Raw genomic sequence first — 17479 nt, 5'->3', positions numbered from 1 at the left:
GAGACGAATTAGCAAGTTCATGCCCCCACAGAAACCGATATGTACTTCGGAACTTTAGAGTAACGTAACTTAAAATAACGACACGTAATCCCTCTTATATCATGTTTTCGTTACCTAGCAACTCTTCGAACAGTTTCAAATAGCCTGAATGTAACGCAGCTACTATAGCAACCATTCAGATTTTCGTATTTAACTACCATACGAAACAGTTCTGTAGCAATAAAACGATGATTACTCGTGAGACCTGAACTTCTCTGAAGTTATAGTTGATGCTCCTCAATCGATTGAGTTGAGCGCTGTACGAAATACGTTGTACTCAAAAAAAGAATTTATATATATGTCTGGATTTATGAAAACGGTGTTAAAGACTGAATCAAGTGTTTTTTGATTTAGTCGTTTTTTTTTCTGCTTTCGCTATGACAGCAACTGGTAAATCTTACCTAGCATGGAATGTAGAAACTCCCTGCCGCATGTTTCATTTATTTAGGTATTTTTTTTTTCATCATTTATCGACCACCCCCCCCCCCCCCCCACCCCCTTTTCAATTTGCGTGAATTTTAGCCCAGGCTACACTCGTCTGAATTCAGTTCGCGCGGTGACTCCGACAAGGAGCGACCGATTAGCGTTCTGTATTTGCTGTCTAAAGGAAGTCTGCCCGAGGACATCATTAAGTCCAATGAAGGCCCAAGTCTAACGATTTGCTAGTAAGCGTCGTCCATTATCGTACGTGAGGCGGGCCTGAGGAGATGTGTAAACTGTACGGGTCACATTTAGTCCCGTAACAGAGGGCCGTTTGCCCTGTGGCGATAATGTTGTGCTTGCTTTAGACAGCAAAACTCTTTCGCCACATCAATTTAGGGCTTAGAGGTGCAATGGACTAGACATTTCTAGCTGCTGTTGGCGTCATTTGCTTTGAACTTTGATGTAGCTAACGACTTAGAAAAAAAATGTTGAAATCTGATGTGCCATTCCGCGCTCGACAAAATTGAAGTACATCCGGGACATTGCTATTTGCCAGCAAAACATGGCAACGAGGAGAGAGAAGAACATGAGTTCAAGCGCTGATCGTGAGTAGAATTTCCTTGTTTTATCAATTTTAGGCGTTCTCGGCTTAGCTAAGTATCAGAACTGTCTGTGATTCGCTAGCGCGGAAGAAATTTATTTGCGTGGCTTCCGGGCGATAATTGACGTAACGACAACATGTTGAGTGTTCGCTTACTGCTAACTATGGCCTAGTTTGTCTGAATTTCAATCGATTCTCGATGTAGGAAGCTCTTGTTCAGTCCATTTAGGACGATGCAGGCCTTTAGAAAGCAATAGATTGGCTCTCCGCCGCGGTTTTGATATCTGTACGTTCGTGTTGATTTAGACTCCAATTTCATGTTAAAAGCACTCTTAATTAAATTGTACAATTCATGATTCGACGAAAAGACGGTGAATTTAGTCTTCCTGGCCTCAAAAGGCATACAGGAGAGTTATTTGCTGCTATTTGAGCTACGATAAGCCTCGTGGAAAGCTAGCTCGGGGACAGAATTGTAGCAAGATTATCAGTGACAAGTCAAATTCTATGGCTATGTTTTTGCGAATCCGGTCAGATATTGAGATGAAATGTCACGTAACGGCTACTTTTTGGCTGAAATATAGAGGTAAATAATCGATTCCACTGCTTACCATGCTCTTGTTAGCGTGACTGGCTAATTTAACCCACAGTAAAGACATAGTGAGGTCATTAAGGTGAAATCGAAGAGGTTAAGCCTGTCTAAATTAGTGCCGCGGCGAACCAAATGATCAATGTAAGCTCTAATTTAGCTTTGTTTGGCTCGTTCGACTCATTTGTAGCGACTTCAAAGGCTTGTATAGGCATGGTATGGACTCTGTCAAGAGTACACGAGGTAGATAGCACTCTCGGTGCGACATGGCCATATTTATGTACATTTTCTAACCGATTTTCCAAAAACATGCCCGCTATTTTGGTGCAAAGTCTTTAACACGGTTTTCATAAATTCAGACATATATATATATATATATATATATATATATATATATATATATATATATATATATATATATATATATATATATATACTTTAAATAAATGGTTTCACTAGCTGACTTTCAACCTCTGTCTATTGCTAAAATCATCGTTTTTCATCGACAAACGAGGTTTTACAGACAGATATATCATAGTGTCAAAGTCCATGCCAGATAAAAAATACATGGCCGCAGTTGCACGTGGAATTGGCGAGACAAGCGGTGCTGTGCAGTTAAATGGCGTTTTGGGAAAATATTTTATCTTTAGAATTTGTTTTCTCAAAGTGCAATTTATAATTAACCTGTGTATTTAATTGTTTCTTTATTTGTCCATCCAAATTTTTTATCTTACTATTTTTCATTTTTTTTCTTTTTCTTTTTTTTTAAACTTGTAAGAAACTATAAACTTCCAGGAGAAGCATTTCTTTAAATTTTGGTTTCGAAACTGAACGTTCAATTTCAGAACGCCAACGCTTGTAACAAATATTTCTTGAGAAAACATAGTTTAAATTCAAAGAGCGCATCACCAAAAATTTTACTTTGCATTTGTTTTTTTTGTTTTTAAATTGCTCGAATTTACGGCATCTTGTTTTCAAAAATGAAAAATGTTAAATTAGTAATGAATAAACCATTCTGACCACAAATCACGGCCTTTGGGCAATTTACACAACTCGGGAGAACGTTTGAGTCCTGACAACTTCTCATAGCCATTTGCCGACCTACAACTCGCAAAATCTATTTTTCAATTTATTTTCATATTTTGGATTTCCCTTTCATTCCATGATATGCAATCTGCAATCTATAGTCCACATGCCACGCTTGTGAACACCTCCAAAGGAGTAGGGGGAAGACATAAAGGAGATGCACCTCTAAACTGAGTCGCTAAAACTCATCGGACGTGTCCTAGTTAAACTAGTTGCGTTCACGTGGTGTAACGCAATCCTAGTCCAGTGCGTTCAAAATTTTTTGGGACGACCGTGTTCACCGATTTGTCCTCCCTGTACTGTAGCAGGGGCAAATAAAACATGAGTGCGTGCACGCAGTCACGAGTTATATTAATTAGATCCAATCGCAGTGCGTATGAATAACGCAAAGCGCTAGTTACAGTTTGGCGCTGTGATTTTCGACTACAAGTAACTGAGCATGAATGTTTTGTAGCTCGGAGTTCAGAAAATACATACATAGTCCGCGCCTGAAGTTTCGAGGCTCACTTCGTTTGATAAAACCGCTCGGATGTTTCTTCGCTTTCACAAATGAAAAAGGTAACATGATGAGCCTGAAAGAACATAAACTCAACAGCCACTATTTGCAAAGGAACTGAACAATGGAATCATGAACGCACAGCCACTGCTGCAATCTTTGGTTACTACACCAGTAAATAGCTTCAGTTTGGTGCATATGTTATTATCGTGATGAAATGATCTTGCAACGACGTCACAATGACGTCTTCATAACACTACTGACATTTTTTGATGTAATCGCACTCGTGGTCACTCGTGGTCAGCTGTGGTCACTCGTCGTCATTCGTGGTCATTCGTGGTCACTCGTGGTCACGTTTCTTTGCTGTATCATTCGTGGCCATTCGTGGTCACTCGTAAGTACTTTTAGACCCTATCGTCTCGAGGCAACAAGGCTTTCCAGGGAAACCGAAGGTGTAATTTCTCACATTTTCTAGACATGGTTAAAACTGGACTGATCCTTTACTTTGTTTTCCTAAAAGTGAACTGCAAGCTATGAAAATCGAGCGTTGAATATACCATTTGGACTGAATGAAATATACGCGATTATGAACAGGCCACTTCAGGCGGTGTGAATTTTTTAATAATTATTATTTTAATTTCTTAAGTTTCTATTTCTAGTTTATCTATGCATTTAATTATTCTTCTAATTCACTTTTAAATTTATTTTATTTCCATTTTTTTTTAATTTTTGTCTTTTAATTTTTTTTTGTTAGACTCCGCACCCCGCACCCCGCACCCCGCACCCCGCACCCCGCACCCCGCACCCCGCACCCCGCACCCCGCACCCCGCACCCCGCACCCCGCACCCCGCACCCCGCACTCCGCACTCCGCACTCCGCACTCCACGTTTTCGGAACAGCCCTTTCAGACGACGTCTCTCTCCCCGAGTGAACTTAGGCCCAGTTCAGACGTCGTGCTTCTGCCGTGCCGAACTAAATTCAGGAATTAAGTTCGACAAAAGCACGGCAGAAGCACGCCGTCTGAATCAAACTTTTGAATTAAGTTCGGCCAGGAGCCATAATCGGGGACGGAGACCGTAAGCGCGCGCCATTTCTAGTATTGGGACTGTCCCTATGATATGGGACAATTTTTCTATTTTTAGAACAAATTGCGCCATCGCTTGCGGCACACGCGCGTACATGCTCCGAGGATTTTTGCGGATGTCGCGCGGGGGAAATGGCGTCCGAAATTCCCGAAATTTTTTATGCTTTTGGTCCACAACTCAGCGCGTTTATGTCTGTTGGAATTTTGCTTAAGTATTTTCGTCGTAACCTGCTCCAGTTTGAGTGGAGTAAGACAGTGTTGAATTTAGGTACGTCCCGCTTTAAGCTTATATCACTGACCAAGTTGTGTTCCGCTGCTTCTTTTACAAGAGATGTACATTACTCCACTCTAAATTTCACATATGTTGAAGATTAACAGCTTTTCCATAACACAGCAAAAAACTAGTTGGATATATTTAGACATAGCAGAGTTTCAGGACTTCATAGTTTCCTAGCTCCTCTTTCCACACGCTTGCGAGGAATTCGCTAGTCTATCGCGACCGAAAAGTGAAAAAAAAAAAAATTGCAAGTTTGAGTTTCACCTGATTTGCAAGCAGTGCTTAATGTTTTATTAAGATCCAATAAGTTTACGTTTGTAGATACTGCTCAGTTTTGTTTGTGTAAAAATCCAATAAATTGTCTGTTGTCAGGAGCCATAATCGGGGCGGAGACCGTAAGTCTTGGGATCCGCGCGCACCTATGATATGGGACAATTTTTCTATTTTTAGAACAAATTGCGCCATCCTGACGTCATATATCCGCGCGGATCCACGCACATGTCGGGGGCTCTCGCGTGGATGCTGTCACGTTGTGTGATCAAATGGTGAGAGTTGCGAGATACTCTTGCGTATTTTTCACCGCGATGGCAGGGAATAAGGCAGGGAATACGAACCAGGGCGCTTATATGTAGTTTTACGCTCTGAGCTAACGGAAAAGGTGGGTTTTTCAGGGTCGAAAACAAGACTTTAATCTCACGCTGGGAATGAATAATATCTGCTCGTATTTGTTGTAAGCTCACGCGTATGACTTTGCGTTTGTTCATACTCTGGTATCGAGTTAATTTGTGAGTTTCTCAGACAATGGTTAATCATAACCAAAACCTGTTTTGATGGTTTCTTATTGTTTCTGCTTCTTTAGTGAGTTTGCAAAAGTTTTTGAAAGGAAAGTCTGACGCGTACAATTAGCTCATTTGCATAGTGCAGCTCGTGCACTTTCAAGTCCGAGTCGGTGTTTTCAATTGTCAACAAATCTTGACAAAGATTTCTTTCGTCATCTTTTGTGCTGAGATGCCACAACAAATTTCACGAACGCAAAAAAGGCTACTAACATCATGTGTGTTTCTTCAACATAAGCATAGTGAAGTTTTACACTGCGAAAATGAAAATAGACAAGGAGTTTTGATAACTCGATCAACAAAATCGAAATCGTTATTCCAAGTTGATTAAAGAAAGCGTCATTGTGACTTTGCTGATTATTTCTGCTTTATTCACATATTTCCAGCTTAGCTTTTAATATGCTCGTAAACATTTATCAATCTTAAACATATTCAAAAACTATAGAGTTATTGTGTGAGTTCGATGTACGAAAGTGCGGCGGCGGAGGTCCAATTTGTCATTGACTGTACAAAACACGCATCGGCGGGCGCTCTCATTCATCGACAACAGAGAATTTACTGGATTTTTACACGAATAAAACTGAGCAGTATCTACGGACGTAAAGTTAGTGGGCCTTGATGAAACATCAAGCGTTGCTTACAATTCAGGCGAAACTTTGACTAGCAATTATTTTGTTTTACTTTTCGGTCGCGATAGACTGGCAAATTCCTCGCAAGCGTGTGGTAAGAGGAGCTAGGAAACCATGAAGTCCTGAAGCTCTGCTATATCGAAATATATCCAGGTAGTTTTTTGCTTTGTAATGGAAAAGCTGTTAATCTTCAACATATGTGAAATTTAAAGTGGGTTATTGTACAGCTCATGTAAAAGAAGCATCCGTCGGAACACAACTTGGTCAGCGATATATATAAGCTTAAAGCGGAACATACCTAAATTGGACACAGTCTTACTTCACTCAAACTGCAGCAGCTTACGACGAAGATACTTAATTAAGCAAAATTCCAACAAACGTAAACGCGTTGAGTTGTGGGCCAAAAACGTGAAAAATTTCGGGAATTTCGGACGCCATTTTCCCCGCGCGACATCCGCAGAAATCCTCGCAGCATGTACGCGCGTGTGCCGCAGGTGATGGCGCAATTTGTTCTAAAAATAGAATTATTGTCCCATATCATGGGGACAACCCCAATACTTGAAATGGCGCGCGCTTACGGTCTCCGTCCCCGATTATGGCTCCTGCTGTTGTCGATGAATTAGAGCGCCCGGCGATGCTCGTTTTGTACAGTCAGTAAACATGACAACTTTCCTGTGAAAACGTACACCGAACTCATACAATATCTCTATAGTATTTAGATACGTTTAAAGTTGATAAATGTTTTAGAACATATTAAAAGCTTAGCTGAAAATATGTCATCTCATCACAAAAGATAACAAAAGAAATCTTTGTCAAGATTTGTTGACAATTGAAAACACCGACTCCGGACTTGAAAGAGCACGCGCTGCACTATGCAAATGAGCTTCCTCTCAAAAACTTTTACTTTCTCGCCAAGCAAGCAGAAACAAAAAGGAACCATCAAAAACCGGTTTTGGTTATGATTAACCATTGTTTGAGAAACTCACAAATTAACTCGATACCAGAGTAGAGAGTTTTCGTGCTATATTCTTAGTCAGAACAAATACAAAAGCGTATGCTAGGCTTATAACTAGCGTGAGCAGATCTTGTTATTCATTCACAGCGCCAATTGAAGTCTTGTTTTCGACCCTAAAAAACTCACCCTTTCCATTACCTCAGAGCATAAAACTACATATAAGAGCCCTGGTTCTTATTCCCTGCCTTATTCCCTGCCATCGCTGTGAAAAATCTGCAAGAGAATCTCGCCACTCTCACCATTTGATCAGGCAACGTGACAACATCCACGCGAGAGCCCTCGACATGTGCGTGGATCCTCGCGGATATATGACGTCGGGATGGCGCAATTTGTTCTCAAAGTAGAAAAATTGTCCCATATCATGGGTGTGCGCGGATCCCAAGACTTACGGTCTCCGTCCCCGATTATGGCTCCTGGTTCGGCAAGTAATTAAGTTCGACAAGCTCTGCCGTGCTACACGACTCTGGCACGGCAGCGATTCAAACGTCGTGCTCCTGCCGCGCTAAACAAAATTCATAAATTGTATTAATGTATTTTGGCGAGATTGCCTTCCCACCGGTAGTTAGGAGGGGAATTGTTACGAGGCATCAGTATATCCTGAATTTTGTTCGACTCTGTCACGACGTCTGAATCAAAGTTGTTTTCCTGCCGTGCCACAGTCGAACCTAATTGCAATTTAGTTCGGCACGGCGGAAGCACGACGTCTGAACTGGGTCGTAGCGATCGGAGGAGGCGGCTGAAATTCAGGCTATAACAACAGTAGCCTCAAACGGGTTGTATAGTAAACCTTAACTTAACCAAGTTCAAACTCTTTGTTCAAAAATTATCGCTGTATCGAGTTGCATCTACGAAAAGTGTTAAAGAATCGGAATAAATAAGTTACATATCAATACAGTCTTCGAAGAGCTCGTTTCGCAAAATACAGATCTGTAATTTGCGAACGGGGCACTTCTAACCTTTTGGCTCAAACTCTTTTGTTCAAAAATCATTACCGCATCGAGTTGTGTCTACGAAAATTGGAAGAACATAAGTAGCATATCTTCGAATTTTAATACAAATTATACACTTGCGCTGTTTTATTCCTTGTTTAAGTTATCGCACGGAGGAATCTGACTGTTGTGATACTTCACATGTTCATTTCGATTCAGTACAGGTTCATTCCTTTCGTTTCGTTTCGTTTCGCAAAATACAGTAAGCCATCAAGACTGAATGTTTCTCGTCTGATACGTGACAACATTTCGTCTAAAAACATACTTTTCCGCTTTTCCGCGGTCATCTTTCACCAACATTAGGATCATTGTGAAATATTCCATGCTCGTTTCTTCATAAATTTTGTGGCCAGGCCACAGGTTATTTATCTCTGCTTACCTGGTTTGCCAGCTGAATTGCCGATCTCCGAAGGGCCGTGTGAAATGCCGAATGGAGTATCATGCCGCGAAGGGAACTACGCACAAATTATGCAAAATTATGTAGTTATGCGAAAGCACATGGCAGACCCCAAGCCGCCTGGCACATGACGTAATAGTCGTGATCTTTGCGTGCTTCAGTCATTCGGTTTTAAATAAACTGTGGTGTAATGTCACAGCATACTAACTTCTCTGATGGTGGCAAATTGTAAATTCCAAAGAATGCCTTGCTGACACTTGCTGCCACTTGCTGCCACGTGCTCTTGCATAATAACATTCTCCTTCCATCTTGTTGATCACCCGGAAAGAAAAAAATAGGAGCCGGGGAAGGAGGCTCTTCTCGCACAGTGAGTTTCCGTCTACCCTATTCTCCACTACAAACATAGCCTGCGAACAGGCTCCCAGCGAGGGCGGAAAAAAAACATTCGGCGAGCGAAAACGTGATTCCGCGAACGAAGCGAGTGGGAGTCGGAGCGTGAATCCACGAGCGAAGCGAGTGGGACCCGGGGAAGCCCCTGTGCACTCCCTCGTCACCAGACCGCTCTCGGCTCGTTCCGCTCGCCCTAGACTACACTCGGCTAGCTCGCTCTAAAACCAAACGGGAGCCTGTTCGCAGGCTACTACAAACACAGTGACCGTTTCTTCAAGACTTTCTACAGTGATTTCTATGGCTGATCTAACTGATTAATCGTGGCACTTTACTGCAACTTCACAATTCATTCCAATGCTACGCTCCCTAGCCAGGCTAAAGCATCCTACGGAATCGCCTTTTGGCGTCTTGTTTTAGCTATTGGTATGACAGTTCGCGCACAGAGTGAGAAGATATGACAAGACTGTTAAGGCTTGAAATTCTATTTAAGAATGATTGTGGTCTGACCGATTGGGGTAGCATGTGATAAACCCGATTCGATTTTCTTCCCAGGCGCCATTTCATGTTTTGTTTATCCGTGATAATGTCGATTCGATAAAGTTAGGATGGCCAAAGAAAAAGAATATTTACGATATTGTTTATCCCAGTATCAACCGGACTCTGCTCTAACAAGAACGTACAATCTCCCACTGGAGATGGTATCAAACACTCACGAAAAGCGATTTATAATTCCCAAAACCATATCAGATTGTAAAGCGTGAAAAATGTGAAACATTTTGTGTCTATATCTCCAAACTTCTAATTTGGCGCCACAAATGGGTCGCCGGCGTCCAGCATGGAAACTTGCACGTAGTTCGTCGAGTGTCGTCAAGTAGGATAATTTGAAGAAAATACGCTGTTCCTCGTCAAATTAAACCCGGAATTCTCAAGGTAACTATTAGAAGAGGCCAAAGCAACTTTAGCTTTGTTTTTATTTTTGTCAGCTGCGAAGAGAAAGGCTATTGTTGTGTCGTTTCGCCTATCGTTCCATATACATATTTTAGCGTTATTAACAAAATATTTATGCATGTAATTTTATTCTTCTACCGAACTTGAAAATGGCCGTTGAGCGGTCGAAACGTCGTTCGCTTATAGCGTTAATTTTTAAAACTCGCCATTTTATTGCTGCTAGCTGATAAAAGTGTTAACGGCGTTGGAAGATGGGAATTTCGTTCTCCTGTGCCCAAATTCACTCATCAGTTATTAACATAGCTTTTTAAACACTACTTGTAACCACGCTAAGGGTGATGATCACGCTACCCAATATATAACTTCTGAATTAAGGTGGCCGAACACAGTTTTCGCGCGCGCTTTTGCTGATACAATTCAGCGCGTGCACAAAGATTGCAAAAAACAAATATGCCGTCAATAGAGCGATCATTTTATTTACTCAACACCCGCACTATACGTATTATTTTTCTCCAGAATTGAACGCAGTGTATTGATGGCTTTAGTCTTTTACTACAAAGATATGTTAGAAAAGGTAACGATGCAAAGAACCCAGCAATTCTCAGCTTTTTCTTTGTTACCGAAAGAACCCAGTCAAATGCAGCGCATGCGTTGTAAGTCAGCCGCGGAAATCGAGCCTAGGGACTCTAAGGAGATGACAAAACGTAATTTCCCCGAGACACAGTTATATTATCGCTTGTCCTATAACGTTATTTGTTGTTATGCATAGATAATCATAGGGTTTCGAGTTCAATTTGGAATTAATTTGCACGAGTGAGTTTTTCAAAAAGCTGAAATTGCACGAGCCGCTTCAGCGAGTGCAATTTCAGCTTTTTGAAAAACTCACAAGTGCTAATTAATTCCAAATTGAACGAGAAAAACCGTATGATTACTTATTAATAATATAAACATGAGAATATTTGCGTGGAGGAAGTGCCGGAAGACCTTTCTGGAAGCCTTTTTTTTCTCATTCGAGAAAACTTTTTTCAAAGTTTCCGCCCAAAATTTACGTCATCATTTTACACAATATCATTGGCTTCGAAAATTTCGTACTTAGTCCAGGCATTTTATCGCCTAAAATAGGTCAACCTGTTACTAATTGCAACAGAAGGTTTTTTAACGCCTTTTGGTCAAGGAACATGTCTTCTACAACATATCAAAAGTTTTTTAGAACCCTATATAATGCAGCATGGAAGCGAGGCTGCCTGTACTATCTGCTGTGTCGCTTGAGTTCAATGCCACGTGCAGCATGGGCTAGCAGAGAAAGAAAGAGTTTTTCGTGTTTTCCTGATAGGTAAGTCCAATTACATGCAGATTAGATCAGCTAATTGCTTAGATAAGATTCTTAAATCTATAAAAATACACAAAGCTTGTAGAAAGCGTCTGCGCTGTTGCTTATCCGTTTGAGGTATTTAGCGTAGGAATTTGTCTTCAGCTAGCAAAGTTGAAATATAAAAAAGAAGTTTTTAAGCTAAAAGAAACATGGATGTTATGTGCTAAGGTAATGCAGTTCAAAAAAATTCATTGTGACCTGAGTAGTGAATCCCAAATTGAGTTTCAACTCAGTGCACGAAAAACCGATATTTTACTCATCGCTTCGCACTTTGTACGTTATCTTTTTCTCATAACTTAGAAATCTCTGAATGAAAAACTTTTCTAAAATAAAAATTTATCCGAACAATAAATGCACTTTGAACACAAAACAATTTGCCTGAAATTCATTTTCACTGAAGACTTAATTTGGCAAGAATAGAACCAAACTTTAACAAAAATTCAAGAAAGCCAATATAAGTCACATTTACGCAATCAACCTAAACGTTTCCGAGTACCACAAAGCTGTAAATAGAATTGAGATTTATTTTGTGCAAAAAGCGCTCTTTATTCATCTATCGTTGTCTTGATGTCTTTTACACTTTCTGATCTGCCTGTAATTTCAGAAAACAAGATTCTCAACTATGGATGACACAGAAAAGTGTGTTATTTGTAAAAAAAACTTTGATGGCGAGGCCGAGGTCGTAACACTAAGAGAAAAGGGAAGCGCGGGAATAAATCGGGCGAGCACAGAGCGAAATGATTTCATCACTACGGTTCCTGGGCAGCAGGTTCATCAAAACTGCCGGCGAGAGTATTGTCTGCCAAGTAACATCAAGCGAGCCAAGGAAATTCTTACGTCTGAAACAACTAGTAATCGTCGCTCTCTAACTCGCCAAGCAGAACAGTGTTTCTCATTCAAAACTGACTGTTTCTTTTGTGGCACCAAAGTTGAGTTCGACACGATATTGAAAATTTGTTCAGAGAGAGGGCACGAGTGGTCTGATACGATAAGAGCAAGGCTTCTAAATGTGCATGATTTGCCTGCTGCTGAAGCGGGTTACCACCAAACCTGCAGTGTAAAATTACCAATTTTTTTTTGAAGGGGATGAGCAACCGGCTGTCAAAAAGAGGAAAGTTGGTCGTCCCCAGGATGAAGAAAAACGCGAGGCCTTTTTTAAAGTAACGAAGTTTCTTGAAGAAAATGACGACGAGCAGATAACAGTGAGCGATCTAGTGGAGAAAATAGAGGAATGTTTGAGTGACACAAATAGCGAAGCTTACGGACGGCAGCACATGAAAACCAAACTTCTTGAGTATTTTGGAGATAAGATCGTGATAACGGACATTAACGGTAAGCCGAACGTTGTAACCTTTCGAACCACTGCCGCTGCAATTTTACAAGAGTTTTACGTACAGAAGAACAAAAAATGAACGTCATCAAAACAGCAGCTAGGCTGATAAAAAACGACCTCAAATCACTTGCGACCTCAAGTGGCAACTACCTCACGATAGACACCGATGCCGAATCTCATGTCCACTTTCTTCCTGCCACACTTTCTGCATTTCTGGGAGTTCTCGTCTCAGAAAAAAATAATTCGTTTAAGGTAGCGTCAATCGGGCAGGCCGTTGTTCAAGCTGCGCGGCCACGTGTCGTTTTCGTAACTTTACAGATCGGGCTTGCAGTTCAGTTGCACCACAACTTCGCCTCGCGCTTCCTTATTGACACCTTGCATCACCATGGGTTTTGTTCATCTTACCAAGAAGTGCAAATGTTCAACCAGAATGCTGCGCTTAGCCAGGGAACTAATATACCCTCTTTTAATGGCGAGTTTGTTCAGTACGCGGCCGACAATGTTGACCACAACTCTAGGACACTCAATGGAAATAACACCTTTCACGGTATGGGCATGATCGCAGTTGTTACGCCTGGTACTAAACACAATTATAATGTTCCACGACGCAAAGTTACTGCAGAAGAAGTCTCGACAACTGGAAGAGTAGAGATTCATCCATGTGGACCCAGTCAGGTGAACGTGGAGATCAAATACAATGACGTGGTTCTCGTACGAGCGGAAGACCCCACTTCTAATCTTGACGTCCCGTGGAAGGTATCTCAACTGTTTGGCACCCCGCGTCCATCTTGGAGTGGCATGATGCAATCTGTTCACCAAGGAAGGCACCAGGGCAAGTCTTCAATTATGTTCCTTCCCATGATTGATATGAATCCGACCGATGTCACGTGTATCTCTTCCACCTTGAACTTTGTAACTGAGCATGCCAAGGAACACGGAATTGCCAATCCCATCATCATATTTGATCAGCCTCTGTGGTTAAAGGCCTTTGACATAATACAGTCTGAACCAGCTGACAGCGATTTACGCAAAGTGATCGGGCGTCTTGGTGCTTTTCATGCGGGGATGAGCTTTCTTGAAGTATTAGCCATCTGATGGCGGGGTCCGGTTTACGAGAAGTTCTGGAACTGATTTATGCGTTTAATGCGGTAGGCCATATAATGATCGGAAAAGCAATTGCTCGGGCTGTTCGTGCGCACCTCATCGTGGACGCCGCTTTGAATGCGCTGCTGTATTCGGAAGCTCTGGAAGTACCCATACCGCACTTACAACACACAGGTAATAGCCATTTATTTTGTCTATAAAGCGTATCTGGTTTGATTGTCTTTTTTTGTGTGTTCTTGTTACTTTTTTATCTTGTAGTTTCTGAGGAAAATTCCATAATTTGCGATGCGAACGGCGAAGATACAGCGAATAGAGACAATGAGACTGAGCAGCGAGGTAAAATCAACACGATACACTTTTACATGTCACTCAAAGTGGACAGCAATTATATCAGATTATTTTACATTTTATCATTTCAGGTAATGAGAGTACTGTTGCGTCTGAATTAGCTGATGAAATTTTCGAGTCAGGAATCGCCTCCCCTCATGCAGAAAGCACTCATAACAGTAAGTATCAGTTTAAAGTCAATTCTTTCACTTCGACAAGCGTTGCTAAAATAAAGAGAAAATGCAATAAGACAATTTAATTTAATATTGCTGGCCACCAGCATTGTTTGGAGTCGATGCCTGAAGACATCCACTCGCAGGTTGGAATTTCAAAGATTGAAGAGGCGCGTGCATTGTTTGATAAGGTGACAGGAAAGAAAGTCTCAGCTGAAGAAGCAAGCACAGCAGATGTTCTGAGCGAGATTCAAGAATGCGTACGCAGAAAGAAAGACGTCCTCGCTGAGAGAAGCCGCACTGCAGCGCTTTGGATTCAGTACCTAGAAATGGTGGACATATTGCGCTCCTTTATCAAGGTAGAGCAAACAGCTAATTGGGAACTCCACCTCGAGGCATTGACAAGAATGCTGCCATATCTCGCTGCTTCTGGCCACAACTTGTACGTTAAGTGCGCTCGACTATACCTACAGTCGATGACGGACCTCCAAACGAAACATCCGGATGTCTACAGAAACTTCGCTTCCGGTCTTCACGTGGCAAGAAGGAGGGTTATCGAGCAGGTTCTTATGAGATGTCTGAAGACGAGCGGAGGCTTGACAAGAGGAAGGGGCCTAACGGAGCAGCAACGTCTTATCTGGCTATTATCTATGCCTGCACGGGCCGAAACCAATCACGGCATGCAAGAGTTGACGGGAGTACAGTTTAATTCGGGCGAGCAAAACAAAGATATGTCCAAGGCAAGACAGGCAAGAGACATGAAAGACACCATGACCACCCTCAGTACTCTGGCTGCGCATAACTCTTTCTCTCCCGACAGTGACAGTCTAAGAAACATCATGAATGGTGTAAATGCCGATAGTAGTGTTAATGCTGATGAAGCCCAATGTGTCGGGGAGAAGACTCTGTCGTCAATGAATGGGAAGAGCCCCACGGATTACACATTCAAACGAAGTGCCCAAGCAATCACTATGGCATCGAAGTCCTCTGTGAAAATTAACAATGATCAAGTACAAGTTGACCCGCAACTTTTATTTCAGCGACTGATGATGGCCTGTGAAAACTCCCAACTTGCGGAATTATTTCGATACGAGCTCTGCACTTATCCCACATCTCTTTTCGACTCCCCATTAACGCTTAGACAACTACAAAAACCAGCGCTAGCGGAAGCACTGTGGGCGAAGCTTCCACCAGAGGCCAAGACGCAGCCCGAAGGAAATGTTCAATATGTGTTGGATGGAGGTGCCCTTGTCCACCGAGTCCCGTGGCGGGGAGGTTCTCCAACTTACAAGGAAGTGTGCGACTTGTATTACAGCTAAGTGCGTAGGAAATACGGAAGAGCGATAGTGGTATTTGACGGGTATGACGAAATGTCAACTAAAGCTATGACACAGCAGAGGTGCGCATCAGGGAAGGTTGCTGCCACTGTCACCTTTACAGAAAGCATGTCCATCACGCTAAAGAAACATAACTTTCTCTCTAACCCCAAGAACAACCAACGCTTTTTGGTGATGCTGATTCAGGCTCTACAGAATGCAGGCTGCGTGACACACCACTCCGATGGTGACGCCGATCAACTTATAGAGTCTGCCTGAACGAAGACCACGGTTCTTGTAGGGGACGACTCAGATTTGCTAGTCCTCTTGTGCTATCATGCTTCTGAAGATGGCTGTGATCTCTATTTTAGACCAGAGCCAAAGGCAAACGCGAGAGGGGCACGGGTTTGGCATATGAAGAAAGTCAAAGATCAGCTTGGTAGGTAGGTTTGCAGGAATCTCCTGTTTCTTCACGCCATGACCGGCTGCGACATCACTTCGCGCCTGTATGGAGTTGGCAAGGCAACGGCGGTAAAGAAATTTGAGAATGTACCATGCTTCAGAGAGCAAGCTAACACGTTCAGCTGCCATTCGGCTGTATCTGACGTTGTTGCTGCAGGTGAAAAAGCACTCGTGGAACGTTTCGGTGGAAAGCCAGGGGTTGGTCTTGACTCTCTCAGGTATCAGCGGTACTTTGAGAAACTTGCAACAAAGACATCTCATATACAACCACAGAATCTCCCCCCAAGTGCAGCAGCGGCCCGATTCCACAGCGTACGCGTCTGTCTACAAGTAAAGCAGTGGCAGGGGGAGGATGCAGAAATGTTGATCGAGGACTGGGGATGGAAAGTAATTGGCGATCAATTGGTTCCTGTTGCGACGGACCTGCCGCCTACGCCAGACTCGCTTATACAGTTAATCAGATGCAACTGTTTGTCTGACTGCCGCACTATGAGGTGCATCTGCCGTAAGAATGGTATGCAGTGTTCTCCAGCCTGTGGCCAGTGCAAAGGGTCTTCGTGCACTAACTCTACCACCGTCCTGGACTACGAAAGTGAAGATTCGGAAGACTTACCTGTATGGCATGTGTAGATTACAATTCAAGAATGACTCTATTTCTAGCGTGAAGATAAGGGATAAACGTGTCTTGGAAAATGTAAACTTTCGAATAACTCAGTATTTTAAAAGTTGTTCTTTTATGGGTCTTTATTTTAAGATTAAGGCCCGGGAAACATTGTACTAAGAGTATGTTCTTAATTTTAAAGGAAAGGCATGATTTATACCAATAAAACAGCCGTAAACAGCAACTTCCTGTTTATAGCCTCGCTTTCATGTTGCAGCAGAAAGCGAGTTAGACGTTGATCGTATTTGGAGGCTTTCCCACGCTTGAATCTTTAGAGACTTTTAGTATGTTAATGTATAGGTTATTTCTAGCTGGTTTACGATGAGAAAGCTTCTGTTGCAATTAGTAGCAGGTCCGATTACAAAATGTCTGGACTAACTGTCTTTCAGCCAATCACAATCCAGAATTACGATGTGTAATTTGCACTGGTGTTACACTTTTTGCACCGGTGTTACACCTTTTACACTGGTGTTACACTTGAACTGCATTGCTCTCAGCCAATCAGAATCGAGTAATTTTTTCATGTATATTATTAGTGGTTTAATTGGCTGCTGATTAATAAGAATTAGCTATTCTTGGCTGTCTTTCAAGAGGAAACAGAATTGTTAATTCGCGTTCTAAAATAAAGCCAGTTGTAGGCAAGAACGGAAGAAAACATAAATTTGTTCTTCCCGCCTAATATTTATAGGACGCGTTCCATTCGACCAAAAATTCCGGTTTGAATTAACGAAATTTTCGTATGCTGAATTGAACGGTATTTTCCACCAGGCTGAACCGATCTCGCTCTTGGCAACATTTCCCGCCAATATTTACTCGAGAAAATGCTGAAGAATGATGAACTGGCTGTCGTAAGTGCAGTAAGCTGCTTGATGCGAAGAAATTTAACACGCATTCACGACTATTTTAAGTCAACTCTTCTGAGTTATTTACCTGA

The 17479-nt window shown here is 42.1% G+C and overlaps 1 protein-coding gene and 1 pseudogene across 3 annotated transcripts in view; one reads left to right on the top strand and one right to left on the bottom strand.

Annotated features, from left to right (window-relative positions):
- Positions 1–8772, bottom strand: part of LOC110060701 (uncharacterized) — a 35730-nt gene extending 26958 nt beyond the window's left edge. For both annotated transcript variants that reach the window (XM_089288388.1, XM_089288389.1), the window contains exon 1: positions 8442–8772. The gene's annotated coding sequence lies outside the window, so the exon portion shown is untranslated. The remainder of the gene's footprint in view (positions 1–8441) is intronic.
- Positions 957–16573, top strand: LOC149113512 (uncharacterized; annotated as a pseudogene). Its single transcript, XR_016206855.1, has 3 exons — positions 957–1067; positions 11774–13780; positions 14218–16573. The product of XR_016206855.1 is annotated as an uncharacterized LOC149113512 (transcript).
- Positions 16574–17479: the final 906 nt, after the last annotated feature.

The sequence above is a fragment of the Orbicella faveolata genome, unplaced genomic scaffold (assembly GCF_042242905.1).
Source record: "Orbicella faveolata isolate gen_17 unplaced genomic scaffold, um_ofav_v1 contig_15, whole genome shotgun sequence".
NCBI lineage: Eukaryota > Metazoa > Cnidaria > Anthozoa > Scleractinia > Merulinidae > Orbicella > Orbicella faveolata.
The sequence above is the reverse complement of the archived record's forward strand: the minus strand, read 5'-3'. Positions and strand labels throughout refer to the sequence as shown.